Consider the following 13493-nt stretch of genomic DNA (forward strand, 5'->3'; position numbering starts at 1 on the left):
GACCAATAATTTGCTTTCTGAGTAACTGCAGAACCAGCATCATGGATGATGTCAAAGTCTATTCTCAAATAGTGGAGCAGACTGGCCCTGACAGTATAGGGGCCCCTTGGTGCTTATGAGTCAGAATGCCGGGAAACACATTCTCTCATGGCTTGTATGATACAACACTGTGAAAATTCTATTCTAAGGAAAAAAAATTTACATTCTTAAGGACCATGGTGAGATCTGAACAATTCCTATGATGCCCACAAGAATTCTTTCTCCTCCAGATGAAAATTTGTGGCTTATTTATAAAGTCTTTAGTTGTTCATCTACCACAATTTCCTTGCCCCCAGCACCAAATGGGCTTTTGATAGCAAACTGCATGTTTTCTGATTGCATTTTGTTGCTGGTTTTCACTGCAAATGTAGCTAACAGCATCTACCAATACCCAAGCTCAGTCGGAATGTCGTTCTGTTGGAAGTTTCCACTCCCCCCTTTAAACTTAGTAGCAAGCAAAGTGTCAGGCTGGGTACACAGTGTAGACAACTTCTTTGCCAAAATAAAACAGAACTAGTCTCTATTAGGCGTTTCCAGTGTGTCAATATTAATACATGGCATTACTTAATGGAGTTCACACTTTAGAAATAGGCAATCAGCTCCTAAAAACAAAGAAAAAACAAACAAAAAACATCAAAAATCTCATAATGTTTTAAGTAAGTTTAAAATTTTGTTGTGCCACTTTAAAACAGCTACCTTCTGGTAGATGCCTGGCAGCTCACAGGGAGAGTCATCTCCTCTGCAGACACAGCCAGGGGTGTTTGCTGATCCCCTAGTGTTTTCTCAAGCAATTCAAGTTGATAATTGACATTAACTCTCACACTTCTGGTTCGTTGTCCTCTGTCAGATAAATGGCTGACAACGGTTTTCTATCCTTCTGTTCATGGTCTCTGCTTTTTTTTATTACACTTTTTAAATTTAAATGCAATTACATTGCTTTCCCCTTCCCACGACCCCTCACATATCCCCTCCCTTGCTATTCCTACTAAACCTCCATATCACTCCCCCTCATACTGGTGAATTCTTTTGTTGAATTATTGTTACACACACACACACACACACACACACACACACACACACACAATGCACATGCACCATACACACACAGGCACATGCATACATGCATGTACACACTGGGTCTGTATAGTGTGGCTTGTTTTTATGTGATTTCAGGCTGACCACTCTCTATCGGATAACCACTTAGGGACTTCATCCCTGGGAGAGACTGATTCTCCCTCTGAGAGCAGTCATTAGCTGCCTGCATTTCTGTGTCTAGGGTTAGAGCCCCTTGAGGTTCCCCCTTCCATGTCAGCATATCTATTTCTTGTATTATTGTTCAGGTCTTGTTTTGGCAGCCATGTCGTTGAGGCATCATGGGTGTAACTTCCCTGGTTTTTCTAGGAAATGCAATTTCCCAGAAGACTTCCTAGCCCACTGCCTACTTTTTCTGATGTTTCCCAGGCCTTAAGTGTAGGAGTTATTTTATAGATGTATCTGTTGGTTGTACATTTTGTTGAACACAGCTTTTTTCTTTGATATGAGCTTACATGCCATTTTTTGCTTTTATTTCCTGAGTCCTATTTGAGAAATAATTGTAGCCAGACCTGATGAATCTTTCTTATGTTTTTGCTCTGCAGTTTTATGTATTTCAGTAAGACTATTTTTCCATTTCAAGTTGATTTTTGTAGAGGCAGAAACAGTTAGCTAGTTTCTAACTTCTAAATACAGATAGCCATTTTAACCAGCACCACTTAAAAATTCTCTTTCTCCAATGTATATTTTTAGTGCTTTGTCAAGAATCAATTAGCTGTAGATCCATGAATTTATTTCAGGGTCTTCCCATTTTATTTCTTGAAGCTAGGTATTTATTTTAATGCCAGCACCATGCTTATTTTGTTACTAAGTCTCTGTAGTATGTTTTAAAATCATGCTTTGTCATTCTCTAGCATTTCTGTTTTTACCCAGTTGTTATTTTGTCCTTTCAGTGTCTCTTATGTTTTTGTATGAATTTCAGGATTTCTTTCATGAATATCGTCATTTGGATTTTTCTTGAGTGGCTTATGGTTTTCTCTATAAACTCCGTGACTAAGTTTATTGCTAGGATGCTTTCTGGAAAAGATATTGAGTTTTGTACGTTAGTCTGTGTCCTGGAAATTTTATAAAGGGAATTTTAGGTTGCTCTCCCTTCACAGCTAGTCCTCTTCTCGCCTATTATTTTTTTCTGATCAGTCTTAAGATGATCCCCTGGTGTGCCTGGCCAGGGTTCCAGGCATGGTCATTGTGTGCATGGAGCGAACAGCTCTTCCTCTGGGTCTCATCCATATGGAAAAGATTCTGTCACTTAGCCTTCAGACTGGATTGACTCCAATGAGACTGGGCCACTATATGTCAGAGGAAGACACTCTCTGAAGCTCAAGGAGATGACAACAGTAATGGTGACCCTGGTTACCTAACTGCCTGTCACAATGATGGACAAGGTGGGCTCTCTTTATTTTATGAAATGACTACCAGTGGTTTAATTTCTATACCAAAAGACTTATTTTTGGATATATTCTTTTTAACAAGACATATTATTTTGTAAGTTAAAACTTTGCTTGTTTTTATAGTATTTTAGTTTTAGAAACAGTGACACAGTTTCTACCCCAGCCTTCAATTTATTGTGATTAACACATCTCTTCCATTTCTGGGGATAATAACAAACCTCTTTATTGAAGTAACATGTTGCAGTAAAAAGATTCAATGTGCTGACGGAACACTTAATAGCACAGATGGTATTCCATTGGGATCAACATTTAAAAAAAAACACAGAGGGAGAGAGATGCTTAAATAATGCTGGCTTTTATTAGGGAGTAAATGTGTGACATTGTGATGCAGAATGAGAATGCCACAGAAATTGCTGAAAGCTAGCTAAGGGAAAATTAAAGGTAAAACCAACAAGATTGTTAAAATGCTATTTGAGACAGTATTCATTGTCTACAAGGATCAGTACGAGGAGCTCCAAAGGTAACACTAGTTCAAATCTGAATAGATATTACCAGGCTAGCATCCTCTTGGGAGTGCTAATTGCATGTTACAGTGACATTTGTACAAGCCTATGATTTTGGCAGATTCCTTTGTGATGTTTCTTGGTATCAGATAAAAATAAACTTAGTTCCCTTATTAAAACTCCCATGACTTTACTCTTTGTTAGGAATTGACACAAATGGCTCAGTTTGGGTTCTGGTAACTTTGACAATGCCTAAAACATGTGAGAATATCAGACAAATAGAGATTCCAGAAACATGGAAATATGCTCTGCACTGGAAGATGTTATACAGTGCTCTAGACTCTGTAATGAGAGTTTTTGTTTACTTTAAAAATGCAGAGATACTAGTCTATCAGGTCTCATCAGGAGTGGCTGCATTGTCTTCCTCTCTGGCTTGGTAAGGCTGCTCCCCACTCAGGGGGAAGTGATTGAAGAGCAGGCCAATCAGTTCATGTCAGAGACAGTCCCTGTTCCCACTACATGGAACCCACTTGGACCCTAAACTGCCATGGGCTACATCTGTGCAGGGATTCTAGGTTATCTCCATGAACAGTCCTTGGTTGGAGTATCAGTCTCAGAAAAGACCCCTGTGCCCAGATTTTTTGGTTCTGTTACTCTCCTTGTAGAGCTCCTGCCATCTCCAGGTCTTATTATTTCACACTTCTTTCTTAAGATTCCCTGCATTCTGCCCAAAGTTTGGCTATCAGTCTCAGCATCTGCTTTGATACCCTGCAGAGTAGAGCCTTTCAGAGGCCCTCTGTGGCAGGCTCTGTGATAGACTAGGATCAGAAGGAAGGGGAAGAAGACCTCCCCTATGAGAGTTATTATGGCCTGGAGAGGACAGAAGCTCCACAAGGACCAAATATATCATAGGGGGCATAGGGGTCTTTTATGAGACCGTATCTCCAACCAAGGACCATGCATGGAGATAACCTAGAACCCCTGCTCTGATGTAGCCCATGAAGCTCAGTATCCAAGTGGGTTTCCCTAGTAAGGAGAACAGGGACTGCTTCTGACATGAACTCAATGGCTGCCTCTTTGACCTCCCCCCTCCCTGAAGGAGGAGTAGCCTTGCTAGGCCACAGAGGAGGACATTACAGTCAGTCCTGAAGAGACCTGATAAGCTAGGATCAGATGGAAGGGGAGGAGGACATCCCCTATCAGTGGACTTGGAGAGAGGCATGAGAGAAGAAGGAAGGAGGGTGGGATTGGGAGGGAATGATGGAGGTGGCTACAGCTGGGATACAAAGTTAATAAACTGTAACTAATAATAAAAAAATAAAAATTTAATTTAAAAAATGCAGAGATACTATATTAATGTGTTTTTGTTTTAATCCCAAGTGTAGGATATGGACTGCTTCAGATTGTCTACAGCACCTGACTATGATTTGCCTTGTGCTGTAGCAGGGGCATGGTTTCGTTAGCTGAAGATAGTTTATATTTGGAATTCTGGGGACTCTTCAGACGGTATATAAATGCCAGTGCCCAAGAGGCAAGAGGCGAGGTGGCTGCTGCTCCCCTTGTTGTTGGCTGCTCCTGCTGCTGTTGTTGCTGGCTGCTCTTTGCTGCTGTTTTCTGGATCGATGGTTGCTGTGTTGGAGATATCTTGACAAAGAAAATCAAATTTGCCCCAAGGACTTTGATGCCCCTAATCAGCAGGAAGTAGCTGATATCTAAGGATATCAACACCCTCTTCCTCTCTAACCTTCTTTCTCTCCTACCTAGAGTGTGTGTGTGTGGGGTGGGGGTTGGAATGAATAGAGGTGGTATAGAGAGCTAGATAAAATAACCCAATATAGTAGCCAAAAAGTCTAGTTACAAGACTCAATGAGTGACAAGCCACAGCAGTGGGATGTATGAGGTAGAACCTTCCTGAAAGCCTTGTCCTCAATAGCCATCTTTTGGGAAAAGATCTGCAAAAGCACATGGTACATTCCCAGTCTCTCAACTTCCCAGGTTAGTGTCCTCCACACGGTCTACCCCTGATTAGCCCCATGCCTTGCATATAAATGAACATTAGTGTAGGATTCAGTAGGACATGGCTTGCCCATGTCTCAGGCCTGTAATCCTATGTGCACACTACTAATACGCTGGATAACTGAATGGGCATCGAGACATTTCAAGGCAGGAAAGATTACTACTCTGCCATGCATCCCAATTTCTTGAGGCTTAGGGTCACTTTCTAAGATTTTACTCGCCATGTTGTGTGGTCCTGAAGATTCCACATAGGGCTATTTAGGGAAGTACACCTCAATCGACTGACACATAAAAAGAAAGATGAGACACCTACAGCTAAGGTGACACAGGGAGAGTTGATTTGTTAGCAGCTTTCCCTGAGATCTGCCGTGAGGCTTCACAGATTCACCCATCACTTCTGCAAGGTGACCATGGGCCAGGAACTGATTCAGAGGCTACAGCAAGGTGTAGCAAAAGGTGTGGCTGCTTCTAGTTGCCTAATAGGATGCTGTTGCAAGTAGTCCTGTGGTTCAACAGTGGATGGGAAATAATTCTTAAATAAGAATTAATTCTTCTTAATTATTAAGCCATGTTTTATAGATATTGGGTGGTATTCTCTTGAAAATTGCCATACAATCTCATGGACTGACTGCCAAGACTTATCACCCAGGGTTCAAAGGCCTGCAAGTTAATTAATGGGGCAAGAATAAGTCTTTGTGCTCAGTAATTGGAAACACCTTTATTGTCTAATTAGAGGGACTATCCAGATTGACCTATATGGGTAGAGATATGGGAGCATCCTTTTATTATGGTGTCTTTCTAAAACCAAATTTCCTTCCTGGATAAAAATGAAGGGTGGGACCCCAGACCAGGTTAATCTTTGGCCAAGTAGAACATCTTCAAAAACTGATTGTGTAATTAAAGTCCTCTCCTGAAGTATAGAGCACCACACCATGTCAGAGTGAGTGCTAACGAACATTTTTGAGATCTGGCCTCCAGAAATTTCACAGCACACAAAACCATGTCTGAGGCAAGAACTCATAGTAGGAGGCTACTTGGATGCTACTTACCCAATCTTGCATGTTATCAACATCTGTCTGACCTAGACAATGACAGGCTTATCAAGGCATCTCGGTGAAAGAACACCGCTCCCTAGGTTCCTGCCTCTTCTTGTGGCTTACCTAAGCCTTCAGCCCTTCCCTCCTAATCTTTGGCCAAAGAACTGGCAGCATGGTTGTGTATAAAAATCTAAGCATTTTGACTTATGATAAAGCTGCCACTGATAGGACATCTTCCTGGTGAATTAACAAAATAAATGTCTAGTAGATGCTTTAAGGTAAAAGTTATGTTTCAGATTCTGATACTGAGCTTGACATTGAATTGCTGTGTCATGCCGTGCATCCTCTGTGCATTTCTGGGAATTAGATCATACCAGGCAACAAGGACAACGTTGAATTAGGCTCATATGTTACTTTTTTTGAGCTGTTATAACACAATATAGCACAAGTTAGGGGAGATGGCACACACACAAAATCTCTTTTTTGTTTCTAGAGTCTGATAGTCCAAGTTTAAGTTGTCAACATCGTTTTCTTTGAGGCCTTGTTTCTTCCCAATAGGTTGTTACTTTTGTGCCTTTACAGGTGGTAGGTCCTCTAAGCACAAAGTTGCCAGTGGTGTCACTTTGTATGTTGTAAATCACTTCTTTGATGATGACATCAATTAGATTGAGCTAGTACACATCAGAACGGCTTATTGTTCTATTATAACCTCTTTAAATGTCCCATTTGCAAACACATTACTACTATGAACTTTAAAGTTTAGAAGTTTAACAAATAAATTCTAAGTTACAGTCATTTAAACCAACAGCAAACATGGGTGACTAAAGAGCTATGAAGAATTTGGTTCTCTGTTTGTTTTGTTATTGGTTTTTTTGTTTGTTTTTAGGTTTTTGTGAGATTTGAGAAATAGTCATGGGAAATCATCCAACAAAGGGTTAAATTTGCTGTCACCTAGAACCCTGGGTGACCAGAGTCAACATCAAGAGAAAATTCAGGGAAGATAATAATGTTTATTCAAGGTAAGTCGGGCAGGGACAGAGAACAGAGCCTCTTTGTCCAGACACAGACCAGGGACTCGAGCTCCAGCCATATTGTTCCTTAGTGTCTTAGTGATTCTTAGTGTCTTAGTGAGTCTGGTTAGCTATAGGGAAAGACTAGTATGGGCTGCCTCCTCCCTGCACTGGCCTGGAGACAACCCAATTCCTGTTGTCATTTTCACTCTATTGTAGCATCTAACCACATGATATTGGATAAATGCCAGTAGACCTAGACCATGTCACTCTTGGCAGAACAAGACCTTCTGAGCAAGAAGCCTGCAGCAGTGAGTGGAGAACAGGGAGCTAAAGAGCTCTGGCAGTGTGACTTTGGGTCAGTTCCTCAGCCACTCTGACCATTAGGGCTCACTAGTATGGATAATGGGTTATTTTGAATGGTGGTGTTTCACACATATAACACCAAAACACAGGGCCTGATACACGGTAAGCGCTCAGGGGACATCGGCAAAATAAATGGTAGAATAAAAAGCAGTAGAAAATTAAATAAATAAAAAAATCGAAATTTACAACAAAGACATACTAACTAGATGTACAATGCCTAGTTTTATGTCCATTTGATACAAGTTAGAGTAATTTGGGAAGAGGAACTCTCAATTGAGAAAATGCCCCCTTAAGCCTGACCTATAGGCAAGTCTGTAGTACATTTTCTTCCTTATCAATTGATGTGGGTGGGCCCAGCTCACTGGAGATGGCGCCACTCTGAGTAGCTGGCCCTGGATGATGTAAGAAAGTTAGTTGAGAAAGCCATGGAATGTAAGGAAAGAAACAGAATCCCCCTATGGCCTCTGTTTCAGTTCCTGCTTCCAGATTCCTGTCTTGAGTTTCTGTCCTGAATTCCCTTAGCAAAGGAATATGACCTGGGGTTGCAATGTGAAAATAAACCCTTTCCTTCTCATTTTGCTCTTAGTCGTGGTATTTTATGACAGCAATAGATTAATTAAGAGTTTTAGGCCACTCAGAATGTTTCCTATTCAAATAATACCATAGTATCATGAAATGGTATCACATTGTATACAACTGTATTGAAAATCTGTTTTATTAAACTGTAATTCACATAAAATATGTATTTTTAAATGCCTAACTTATGGCTAAGTATATCTAAAAGATGCAGAGTTGGAGAGCATAGGAAAAGTTGAAGAAGAAAGAGGAAAGGGTGGAAACTATGTAAATATAGTACTCATGTATGAAATTCTCAAAAATATAAATTGTGTATACTATATTAAACATGACTGAAAAGTACATAACATTTTAATATTTCTAAAAATATACCTGATTTAAATTAGGAGTCATTCCTCTACTGTCCTCCATAGTCTATAAAAGCTATGACAATTATAGCCCATGAGACAAATCCTTCCTACTGTCCCTATTAAAAAATAAAGTTTTATTGAAACACAGCCATATTCATTTTCTCATGTTTAGGTACTTTCATCATAATAGCAGAGTTGGGTAGTTGCCACAGAAACAGTATAGTAACATTGGTGTTAGCTACATTCTACCAATTACCCAAAGTTTGCCAGTACCCTATTCAGATCCAGGAGGCCGTAAAGAACACCATTAGGCATCTCCCTGTCACAAACAGGCCTTTCCTTAGCAATTATAGGGTGACTCCTTGTGTGTTTTGTAAGAATCTCTCTCCCTCTGGATGTAACTTGTGTTAATGGTGACTGCAGTCTTTTTGAGGACTCAATTAAAGACTAGAGATTCTCTGACACTGAGTCAGACTTCAAACCTGATTGACCCCCCAGGAGACCAAGCTCCTATTACAATACAGCAATGAAACCCTAGAATGTCTAAATGTGTACTTGTGTCACAAGGATCTGAATGTCAGCCTAAGGAAAGTTCTCTGAAACTCAAGGAGATAAGAGCGGCCACCAGTCCAAGCCTGTTACCTAACTGATGTTCATAATGATGGTCAAGGTCGCTGTTTTTATATTATTGAACCAATATCAATGCTCGTTTCCCATCAGTATATTTTTTACATACATTTTATAAACCAGATGTGTTACAAAACATGATTTCATTTTTATTTCTACCTTTATTTTAGTTTCAGACACATTATATCAGCTTACTTTAAATTTATGATACTTTCATCCACATCTTCCACTTATCTGCATCCTATGAAAGCCCTCTTTTGAATAAGTGTATTAAAGGGAGATCCAAGATCGTGGCGCCGGGAGGACACTTTCTGACCAGCAGCACAGCAGGATCTGTACAGTGACCAGCAGACAGAACTCTGGGTCCTAATACACCAGCGACTGTGTTTCCCAGGTGAGAGGAAACTCCACACAAACCGTGGAAGAGGTCCCATTCCACCAGGTGCTCAGTTGCCAGCCCAGAGCCACACACGGCATGCTCTGATCACTGTCCCAGACTGAAATGTGGGCCCCACAACACCAGAGACTGGGATTTCCAGTCACCAGAATAAGTATATTAAAATTAAAATGTTTAATGCAGTAAAATCTATCTTTATATCTCTTTTATTTACAAATGAGTTTAATTGGATTTATTTACAGGGACACAGATGACAGGTTCTTTGTAGGTCCACTGGAGGTTGCCAGTAGGTACACCAATGAAGAAAATGTCTCTCTTTTTCTTCTGCCCTCCAGAAACCAGTGACCGCATATAAATTCTTAGAGAGAACTCATTATTTACATACACATGTACATATGAAAATGTCATAATGAAATCCATTATTATTGATAATTATTGATGTATGTTAATAACATTTTTAAAACTACAGCTATATATATTAATATAGATGGTATGATGACATATGAATGAAAGTAAAGGAGAGAAAGAGAGACAAGGATGGAGAAGAAGGTATGTATGTAAGAAAAAGAGAGGGGGAAAAGGAGAGAGCAAGAGAGATGAAAGTTATGTGGAAATAATCAAGGAGCATTGCACTGAGTAACACACGTGCTATAGCCATAATGAGTGTCTTCCAGGGATGATACAGAGAAACATGGAGGAGGGGACAGAAAGAACGTAAGAACTGATGCACACATCACCTCTCAGTAGCCGGCATTACCTGCACAAGACCAAGGCAGTCAAAATCCTAGCATGCCTGGGGGAGGGGCCCAAAGGCCACACCCCTGGCAGAGGAGCTATTTAGACAGTTAATGACTGTTGAGGAAAGCAGAGTCACTCTCCTTTGGGGACATGGCTGATGGTAAGTTGCCCATATTCCAGCAAGTGGCCCCATGCCCACAGGGAGCACCGCTTGGTCTCAGGTTAATAACAAAAAGAGGAGGACACTTAGACAGAAGAAAGACAGAATGGAGGCCCTGGAGCGAATTGAAGGGACATTGTGGTGGACGATATGATCAAATCAAAACTTCAAAGACTAAATAAGAATATTTTAAATGCTAAAAGGATGATTTTATAAGCTATTTTAAAATAAAAATCTGTGACTGAAGATTGGTAATGGTTTCCAAGTTTCAAATGTCCGAATATCTTTTGTCTTGGCACCTGTTTAAGGTAAAATATTCAGTTTTCACAATGCTGTCCTCTGGAAAGTTTTATTCCCATGATAGTGCAGTTGCTTTAGTGTAAGCCTGTGATTTTGTTAGTCTTTTTGGCTACTCCTGCTATCAGACCAAAGTCTGCAATATCCCCTCCTGTGTCATTTCCAGGCTTCATCTTATGTTTGTATTTTCTAAGCTTCTGGATGATTTCTAAATGATTAAACAAATGAGTGAATCAGTATAAGACTAGTCCAGGCTGCACAGACACTGCTTATGTGCCGGGTGTACATGCTTTTGACAACTGCAGTCTATGTATGTTGAGCAGGGAGAAATGCTGCATATGTGAGCAGCTGATCCCCAGTTCCTTCGCCTTGAGCACTCGTACAGTAAGGATGTGCCGTGGGACATGACAGTTTCTCAGACCTTGGTCCCCCCAGCACAGTTCCTTTCTCTGCAGTATACCACTGATTAGTCCCAGGACAAGTAGGTAAAGCGTTGTATGTGGCTTGCTCTTGTCTAAGGCCTATTCTAATGTGGGTATCCGTTCATCTGCTGAGCACATAAATGGGCAGGGCAAAACCCTGCCCATGTGCTGCCAATATCTCAAGATTTAACTCATTTCCTTGCTAGTTTTCTCTCCAGTTCTTATAGCTACAATAGGAATCTTTAGAGGGTTCCCCAATGGGAAAGGAATGACAGCAACTAATTGACAATTAGATATGTCACCTACCACTGAAACAACATGGGCTAATTTCGGGAACATCTCTGAGAATTTGTGTAGGGCTCCTTAGATGCCAGATCACCAACCACTTTTGCAATGTCATGCTAAGACAGCAAGTGTAGGCAAGCTGCAGATGTGGCCTCCTCCGTGTAGCAAACTCCCTGGAGTGACAGGTAATTGTTAGACTCAACAGTGGCTCTGAAGAGAATTTATTCTTATCTCCCATGTCTTGCTAGAAAAGCACTGCACAATTTTCATAAACGGAGTGCCAGAGCTGTTTGCCAGACTTCAAAGGCCAGGTGGCTAGGAAAACAAGATGAGTAGTGTGTGTGTGTGTGTGTGTGTGTGTGTGTGTGTGCGCGCGCACAATATAATTGGAAACGGTCTTTTGGGTTTAATTAGGAGGACCACACAGATCATCCTATGTAAGCAGAGATGCATAGAACTTGAAAAAATAAACAATTTTCTCTATTTTAAAATTTTTGAACATGTTCATCTCTTCCACAACTCCTTCAGCTCCTTTCATTATTCCCAAGGAAGGGTTTACTCCCAAGAATATCTGGAAAGCACAAACTGGACTTAATGAGGAAAGCTTTTTTTTTTTTTTTTTTATTAGAGTGCTTACTCTTTAAGACCATATTTTCTTCCTGGATAAAAGTAAGAGGGAGGGGGCTACAACTTAGATACAAAGTGAATAAACTGTAATTAATAAAACAAACAAATTTTTAAAAAAAGTATGAAAGGAACATAAACGTAAACCAATCCTTATAAAGTAGGACATGTCCAGACACTGATTCTTTTACTAACTCTGCACATTCCTTAAAGGCCTCCACACCTTGTCAGAGTGAGAAAGAACATCTCCTTTTAAACCTGAGGTCTCCAGAACTTTCACTGCAGGCAAAGTCCAGCGGTCCTGGGGAAGTATTCAGGGGCGTGTCTGGGGTGGTAGAATGCCTAGTGGGTGTTGTTCTGCTTCTTATCAACATTTATCTGACCTAGTGAAGAAAATCCTCCCCTCCAGGCTCCTGCTTCCTCCCATAGAGCTGTCTAAAGCCTTGCCATTCCCTGTTTATCTTTGGCCATTGAACTGACAGTGTTACCGTGCAAAAAGTTAAGGCATTTTGTCTTCTGAGAGGTCTGCCAGTTGGGTCATTGTCCTAATGAATCAGGCAATTAATTACAATTGTGTGGAACTTACTTGCTTTGGAGTGCATTTCATACAACTGGGAGCCTAAGGCCTGTTACTTTTGTGACTAGTTTATTTTTAATATTTTCAAGTTTTGGCTGCACTGTGGTATGTAGTTCTTACAGGCAGTATTCAGTGAGGGATACGGATTACCAATTTATTTACTGTTTCGTTCATGAACACCGCCTGTTTCTTTCTACCGTTTAAAGTATTTTAACTTTAATTGGATTATTTGGTTTGTTGGTGTCTAATTTCTTGAGTTATTTATATATTCTGGATATTAGATCTCTATCGGGTTGGTAAAGAGGGTTGGTGAAGATCTTTTCCCAGTCTGTAGGCTGTTGTTTTGTTCTGCTGACAGTGTCCTTAGCTGTACAGAAGCTTTTCAGTTTCACGGGGTCTCGTTTATTAAATTGTAGATCTTAGAGCCTGAGCTGTTGGTGTTCTGTTCAGGATAGGACAACCATCTACAGACCTAAAGAAGCTAAACACTACAGAGGACCCTAGGGAAGATGCTTAAATCTCATTCAGAATGGCAAACAGGATAGACACTGGAAGTGGTGGAAGAGAGGAGACAGGATGGAGTCTACTATAGAGGGTCCTCTGAAAGGATTCACCCAACAGGGATGGAAGCAGATGCCGAGACTCAGGGCCAAACTTTGGGCAGAGCACAGGGATTCCTATGGAGGAAGAGAGGGGTGGGATTAGCGGGACATGGGGGGACAGGAGTCCAACAAGGAGACCAACAAAGACAAAGGAACTGAGCCCAGGGGGTCCTGCAGAGACTGATGCACCAAATAAGGACCATGCATGGAGAGGACCTAAAATCCCGGTTCAGATGTGGCTGACTGGCAGCTCAGTCTCCACGTGGATCTCCAAGTGAGGGGAGAAGGAGCTGTCATGAACTCAGCTGACTGCTCTCTGATCACTCGCCCCTGATGATGCAGCCTTGCCAGGTCATGGAGGAAGAGGATCCAGGCAGTCCTGAT

This window comes from Meriones unguiculatus, chromosome 10 (assembly GCF_030254825.1).
Source record: "Meriones unguiculatus strain TT.TT164.6M chromosome 10, Bangor_MerUng_6.1, whole genome shotgun sequence".
NCBI lineage: Eukaryota > Metazoa > Chordata > Mammalia > Rodentia > Muridae > Meriones > Meriones unguiculatus.